The following is an 8,334-nucleotide window of genomic DNA, read 5'->3' as shown; positions in this document are numbered from 1 at the left end:
TGGATTATCTATCCTTGTTGAATTTTCCCAAGTGTAATATTAAGAGGTTGTTGTTTCTACTTAGTTATCCCTTACTGAATAAAGGAAAGTCAAGTAACTGAACCAACTCCAATTCCCAAGTACTAATCCTCTCCAAAGGAAGCATTAGAGTTAGAGACTAGAGAGTTAGCCAACAACTTCCAATTACAAATTAACACTTGAGTATTCCAACTCAAGGGTCTCCTCTTAATCAACTCCCAAGTCAAGTTGGGAGTCTACTCCATTGACATGAATGCCATTTTCATAAACAAAAAAAGGGAATGAAAAGAAGACATGGAAATTAAAATAAAATAATAACAGAAAATTAATTAAAAGTAAAAATAATTCTTTGCATTAATCCTTTCCAAAATCGAAGATATCCATATGTAACCCTGAACACAGTGAATGAAAAGAAAAAGAGTAAGGAAATAAGAAAGCAAACTGTAATGATAGAGACTTCAAACGGAGGTAGTAACTCTCCTCAATATCCAAAATCAAAAGCATAAAACTTAGAAATCTATGAATATGAAGAACCCTAGAGGAAGTAGTGATGCTAGGGCATTTTGGCCAGTTTCACTGACCTTTTCTTTACTGTTTTTAGGTTAGTTTCATGCATTTCTTTAGGAAATAAGTTAGTTTTGGGTAAATATTCACTTATGCCTTGACTCAAGCATACATTGTGCATTTTACATGATTTCATGAGGATTTTGCATAAGTTTAGTGACAAATATTATGTTGCATTACTCATGACTGGGACTAGAGCTTTGATGCACTTTGTTGCTTGATTTCAGGACCAAAAAGGAGCAAGAAAAGGGGAGGTAACTTGCAAAGATTAATGAGAAAAGTGATTGCCAATAACACTCTCAAAAAAAGCCATCAATGCCCACGTTAGAGAGTCACGTTAACCAAGTTAACGTGAACTCTAACGTAGAGAAAAGAAGTTGAGCCAACGTTAGTGACACTCAACATTGTCACTAACGTTGGCACTTACTCATAAGTGGCCACGTTAGAAGCCGGTTAACGTGGCCTCTAACGTTAAGGGGGAGGGAGAGAAGCCAACGTTAGTGACACTCAACATTGTCACTAACGTTGGCCTATGGTGCTAAGTACCACGTTATCTCCCACGTTAACTTGGTTAACGTGGGAACTAATGTAGAGGATGAAGAGTTGTCGACAACGTTAGTGACACTCAACATTGTCACTAACGTTGAAGCAACCACACAACCCCCAAGAGTCACGTTAACTTCCACGTTAACTTGGTTAACGTGGAAGCTAACGATGAGAAATGAAGGATGAGCCAACGTTAGTGACACTCAACATTGTCACTAACGTTGGGATGGCTAAAAGATGGCCACGTTAGAAGCCACGTTAACCTAGTTAACGTGGACTCTAACGTGAGACCTAGGGGCACATTGGAACGTTAGTGACAATGTTGAATGTCACTAACGTTCTCGAAGGATGGCAAAGGCGACGTTAGAAGCCACGTTAACCTAGTTAACGTGAGCTTTAACGTGAAGCAAGAAGGGGCACACTGGAACGTTAGTGACAATGTTGAGTGTCACTAACGTTCTCGAAGGTTGACAAGGCAACGTTAAAAGCGACGTTAACCTAGTTAACGTGGGTTTTAACGTAAGGCAAAAGGGGTGCATTGGAACGTTAGTGACAATGTTAAGTGTCACTAACGTTCCCGAACTTGGACTTTCACTAAATGATTAACACTCCTTACGCCCTGAGCTTAAGTCTCTGCCCACTCCGCACTTTCTCTCTGCAAGTAAAGCCAAGCCCAAATAAAGAAAGGAACTGCTTCAAACTCAAGATCCAAAGGCCCAAGACTTGAAGAGTGAACTAGAAGATGAGAAAAGTAGTATATATAGGAGTAGCTTTGAATTGTAAAATAGTTCTCGAGGCTGAAGAACCACTCTCTATATTTTACTTTCTTTGCAATTCTAGTTTTATGATGTATTCTCCATCTTTGTTTTCATTTTCAAGAGCTATGAACAACTAAACCCCTTTCATTGGGTTAGGGAGCTCTGTTGTAATTTGATTGATCAATACTAATTTTCATTGTTCTTCTTCTATCTTTCCTCTTAATTTTACTTGAAAGCTTTCGATCTTCATCCAATTGAGTAGTTATCTTGGAAGAGAAGCTACTCAAACTTGGATCTCTTTTGAACCTTGGAAGAGGAATGAAGAGATCAAGCTAGAAATGCTTTCTCATGCTGGACCAAATTGGATTTGGATGGGTATGTGACTGTAACCCTCTCAATACTTGGTTTGGGAAATGCATGTGGTATAATCAGTGACCATACTTCATCTCTTCTCATGAGCAATTGACCAAGGAATTGGCTATTGATCAAGATTTGAGAGATTGAATTGCAAGGAGTTGCAATTCAATCACTTAAGATTGCCAAGGAGATCAATGAGTGCATTGATTGAGGAAGAGATGAAAATGAACTTGATCCGGAGAATTGCAACATCTCCTAAGCCCAATGAACTCCCCATCTCTAATCTTACCCATTCTCTTTAATTTCTGCCATTTACTTTTATGAGCAAATCCCCCATTCCCATTTACAATTCTGCAATTTATTTTCAGTCATTTACTTCCAGTCCTTTAATTATAGCATTTACTTTTCTGTTATTTACATTCCCGCCATTTTATTTTCTGCAACTCTCAACCCAAATTCTGGATTCGCTCAACTAGAACATTCTTCTAATTAAAGTTGCTTGATCAATCAATCCCTGTGGGATTCTACCTCACTCTATTGTGAGTTCTTACTTGACGACAACTTCGGTACACTTGCCGAAGGGAGATTTGTTAAGAGACAAGTTTTCCCCGCATCAAGTTTATGGCGCCGTTGCCGGGGATTGATTGTGCATCAACAATGATTAGATTGGAAGATCACTAGATTGAGCATTTTATTTTGTGTATTTCATTTTCTGTTTGAGTGATTTACTTTTTGATTTAGCTAAACTTCTTCCCTTCCCATCTACTCTTTTGTTTTTCTTTGTTATTTTCAATTCTGTTTGCTAACCCACTAACTGTTTGATATATTGCATCACCCACAACTAACATCAATTCTGACACAAATACTGTCTGCACCTATTTTCTCTGCTTGTACTTGTTGGTTGTATGACAGGGAGAAGAAGCGGGGCTTCAACTTCCTTTGATTCTGAACCAGAGAGAACCTTCCTTAGACTAAGGAGGGAGGCAAAAGAAAAACGAGTAGTTGGTGCTGAAGAAGAGGAGGAACAGTTTGAGGAATACTTTGAACCAAACATGGAATAAAACATGGAAAATCATCATGAAGAAGAGACTCACAACCATGGCAGAGGAGGTGGAGCAAATCATGCTGGGGAGGATAGAAGAGTTTTGGGCTCTTACATTAATCCAAACCCAGGCAATTGTGGAAGTATCATCCAAAAACCAACAATCCATGTCAATAACTTTGAACTTAAACCACAGCTCATCACCCTTGTTCAGAACAACTGTTCGTTTGGAGGAGGTGTTCAAGAAGATCCCAACCAACATTTGACCACCTTCCTGAGAATATGTGACACAGTGAAATCTAATGGTGTTCATCCTGACGCCTATAGATTGCTCTTATTTCCCTTCTCACTCAGAGACAAGGCAGCCAAGTGGCTGGAATCCTTCCCAAAGGAGAGCTTGACAACTTGGGAGGATGTGGTGAAGAAATTCTTAGCAAGATTCTACCCTCCTCAATGAATCAATAGGCTGAGAGCTGAGGTTCAAACCTTCAGGCAACAGGATGGTGAGACTCTGTATGAAGCATGGGAGAGGTTCAAAGACTTAACAAGGAGGTGTCCACCTGACATGTTCAACGAATGGGTCTAGCTGCATATTTTCTATGAAGGGCTCTTTTATGAGTCAAAGAAGGTAGTAGACCATTCATCTGGAGGGTCCTTGAACAAGAAGAAGACCATTGAGGAAGCCATAGATGTTATTGAAACAGTAGCATAAAACGACTACTTCTATGCTTCCGAAAGAGGGAACACAAGAGGAGTGATGGAGCTAAACAATGTAGATGCTCTGTTGGCCCAAAACAAGCTCATTACCCAGCAGCTGGCTGACCTCACCAAGAAAATGGAGATGAACCAAGTAGCAGCAATCTCCACTTTATCAACAACACAAGAAGGAGTAAACCAAGAAGCAGAAGGGAGTCAGGAGCAAGCCAAATACATTGGAAATTCACCAAGGAAAAACTATGATCCATACTCCAAGACTTACAACCCTGGATGGAGAAATCACTCGAACTTTGGGTGGGGAAGTGAGCAAGATCAAAACCAAGACCAGAGACGTTACAACTCCAACAACAATGCAGCTCACCAACAATTCACCCAGAGGACATCTCAACACCCCCACAACAACACTTCTCCACATACTTATCAAAACCAAAACAGCACATCTGCTCCAAACCACTCATCAATTGATGACAGGCTCTCTAAGATTGAAGCCTTATTGGAAGGAATAAGCCAAGAGATTCAAGAAAATAAGGTGTTCAAAGAGGAGGTGCGAGCCAATATTAAGAACTAAGGAGAAACCATTAGGAAGCTGGAATTCTAGGTGGGATATTTAGCTGAGAAGATTCCCAAACCTACTGATAGCTTCCCAAGTGACACTGAGAAGAACCCTAAGGGAGAAGCAAAGAAAGTAAGATGGGAAGATTGCAAAATGGTCACTACAAGTGATCAAGAGATGGAAGACAAGCAAGGCAAAATGTGCAAACAACCTGAAGACAACTCAACAAAGAAGGAGGATAGAGATCACAAAGAACCAGAAATCTCACAACAAGAGCTGCTGAAGCTCTATGCACCATTCCCTCAACTACTCAATGGTGCTGTGGGAAAAAGAATATACTCAAGGTTCCTAGACTTGTTTGCATCTCTGCATGTGAACATACCATTCATCAAGGCAATTCAACAAATGCCTGCATTCATCAAGTATATGAAGGAACTTCTTCCCAGGAAAAGCTCACTCAAGGGAGGGCAGACTATAGTGATGAACAAGGAGTGTAGTGCCCTTATTCAACCTGAGTTGCCTACAAAAAGAAGAGACCCAGGAAGTTTTCATATACCTTGTGCCATAGGAGAAAACATGTTCGACAGAGCACTATGTGATTTAGGGGCCAGCATCAACTTACTGCCCTTATCTCTGGTGAAGAGACTGCAAATCAATGAGATAATGCCCACAGATGTCATTATCAAACTGGCTGACAAAACTCAAAAGAAAGCAATAGGAGTGGTGGAAAATGTGTTGCTAAAGGTTGGAAAGTACTTTCTCCCAACAGACTTTGTCATTCTGGACATGGAAGAGAGTCTCACTCACCCAATCATATTGGGAAGACCATTCCTAGCTACGGCCAGAGCACTTATCGATGTAGAGAAACGGGAGCTAATATTGAGAATTCATGATGAACAACTCAGCTTCAATGTCTTCAACTTCTCACAAGAAACAGATCAAGAGGACAAGGAACTAAGCACAAATGATAAGGAGACACTGAAGGAGGAGACAAGCACTGAAGCACAGCTAGTTCATTCTGAAACCCCCTCAATTGATAAACAAGGAAAACAGCAACTGCCACAGCTCAAAGAAAAATTGGAGGAACCCAAACCTCTAGAGGCAGGTGAAGACAGCATCACAACTCCTTGGAGAAAAGAGGTCACCAAGGGGAAGGCAACCTCAAAAGAAACAAAGAAGAAGGTACCAAGGAAATGGAGGAACAAGAAGATCCCTACGGAAGATTTCTCTCCAGGGGATAGAGTTGTCTCATCTTACTTCCCAGATATTCCTCCTAATCTTCCTACTGTGCCATCTCAATTACCCAAGGTCTTCACTATCAACAGAGTTCTTTCCCTGGAACATATGGATACAAGTCCACAGCAAGAGGGGAGGACTTTAAGCACTACCAACCACCATGATGAAAGAAAAATGTCAAGCTAGTGACGCTAAAGAAGCGCTTCATGGGAGGCAACCCATGTTTTATATGCTTTCAGATGATAATGAATAAGTCAATCTTTATGATTTCAACCCAAACTTGACAAACACTTGGTGAATTCTTTATCATGCAGTATATATTGAAGAACAAGTTTGGTGTTCAAAGCAAACCAAGATGCATGCTAGTCTTGGGAGCTTTGAACACAAAACTTTCATCACAGTGCTTCAAACTAAGTTTGGTGTCACCCCATGGTGCCACCAAAATGCATATAAGGAACCACCAATAGTTAGTTAGTTAGTTGAAATTCATAAACAAACAATCAAATCCTTTCTTTCAATTTATTCTAGCCGTAGAGTTTTAATTTTCTTATATATTAATTCCCTTATTTCAAATCTTTATAGGAAAGGAAAAGAAGCATAAAAAGGGGATTGATTGGACACTTAAATGGGGGAAATTTCGCCACTTAAAGAAGAGGGGCTACACACTTGTTCTAAAGAGGGAATACGTTGGAAAATATTGCCATGCAACATTGAAAAAAAGGACCCCTAGAAGACCAAGCAATCCCCATCATAAAGTGATGATCCTTGTCTTCTAGCCATGCATAACCCCAACCATCCATCAAGTGACCACTTCATCAATCTACACCCTCCATTCTCTCACAACTTCTCTGTATAAACAACCCTTGTCCATACCACCCTTCATTGTCATCACACACCTTCACCACTCTTCATTTCGGTATAATACACCCCCTATCCAATTATAAACATTCCTCCCCTCACTCTCCTCATTGCCATAAAACCCTAAACAACCAAAAGTCTCCACAACCTTACCACCTTCACATATTAAATCATCATCTATGGCATCTTCAAGTTCTAAGAGAAGGGAGGGTAAGGAACCCATGGAAGAACACCCATATGATGAGAAGAGATTTAGAAGCTTGCATCATGCATTGCAATACGGGTGGATGGTTGATAAGAAAATCATTTATGAGCTGGGATTTCAAGTTAAGAAGACTGAATGCCCCGAAATCACAGAAAAGGTAGAAAGGAGAAGATGGGAGCTCCTCACTGACCCGGTCACTAAGGTGAATGCAAATCTCATAAGAGAATTTTATGCAAATGCAGTCAGGTATGATAAGAAAGATGAGTCATATACAAGCTTTGTGAGAGGAACAATGGTGGATTTTGGTCCCATGAGTGTAATGAGGGCATTGAAGCTACGGTTTATACCATTTGAAGAAGAAAGTTACCACTCAAGATTCGACAACAACCCCAATTATGACCAGCTTTTACTAGACCTGTGTGTACCAGGAGCTGACTAGGAAAGGGGTGCAGGAAATAAACCATAGTTCATTAAGAGAATAGATCTCACTCCTGAAGCTAAGGGGTGGTTCGAGCTAGTGAGGAGGTCTATTCTCCCAGCTGCAAACAACTCGGAGGTGAATCTCGAGAGAGCAACAATGTTGCATTGTATACTCAAGGGAGGAGAAATCAAAGTTCATGAGATCATAGCTCAAGGAATTAGAAAGATGGCAGAGAAAAGCGACTAAAGAGGAACATTAGGTTACCCCAGTACTATTTACCGAATATGCAAGAAAGCTAGGGTGGTTTTTGAAGATGAGGACCCCGTTTGGATAAAGGAGGGCATTCCAATAACGGTCCGAAGGATGAATGCTGTAGCACTCCCCCTGCCTCAACGGAAGCAAAGAAAGAGGACAGCCCCTCCAGTAGTTGAAGGACAAGTCTTAGAGGGACAAGCACCACAGACCTTGGACATGCACCAATTACAGGAAGCCATTGATGGCTTATCTAGACAATATTTGGAAAGCCAAGGAGCACAAAAAGAGCTTCAACTACAGATGATGGGGCAGCAAGATGAGTGGCAAAGGCAAATGATGGAACAGCAACTAAGCCAAGGACAACAATGGGGAGAAGCATTCAACAGGATGGAACAAAGGCAAAACGAGCAACAAGAATCCACCCAGAGGCTAATCAACATCCAAGCACATCAAGGGGCACACATACATGAGATGCATCGAAGACAAATAGAACAGGCAGAACTATTGGACGAGCAAAGGGCATTCGCAGAAGGAGTTTACATGAGTCAAATAAGACATCAGATAAATACTCAAGCCAGGCTCGGCTACTTAGTGGGACAGTTGCCAATATTGCATCCAGGAATAGCCAAGTATGATGAAATGAAGGATGAATTAGCACGAAAGGAAAGACAAAGGGTGGAAGAGAGTCATGAGTCAGTGAGGAAGGCACTCGAGGATTGGAAGCAAGCAAGATTGGCACGGATGAGAGGAAATGCAAGAGAAAACAAGGAGGACAAGCAAGGAAAAGAGCGTGGACACCCACAA

At 40.9% G+C, this 8,334-nt stretch overlaps 1 non-coding gene across 1 annotated transcript; it reads right to left on the bottom strand.

Moving 5' to 3' along the window:
- Positions 1-3,748: 3,748 nt before the first annotated feature.
- Positions 3,749-3,852, bottom strand: LOC112788535 (small nucleolar RNA R71). The gene has a single exon (XR_003195895.1). It is a non-coding gene; the product is annotated as a small nucleolar RNA R71 (small nucleolar RNA).
- Positions 3,853-8,334: the final 4,482 nt, after the last annotated feature.

Source organism: Arachis hypogaea, chromosome 20, assembly GCF_003086295.3.
Source record: "Arachis hypogaea cultivar Tifrunner chromosome 20, arahy.Tifrunner.gnm2.J5K5, whole genome shotgun sequence".
Classification (NCBI taxonomy): Eukaryota; Viridiplantae; Streptophyta; class Magnoliopsida; order Fabales; family Fabaceae; genus Arachis; species Arachis hypogaea.
The sequence above is the reverse complement of the archived record's forward strand: the minus strand, read 5'-3'. Positions and strand labels throughout refer to the sequence as shown.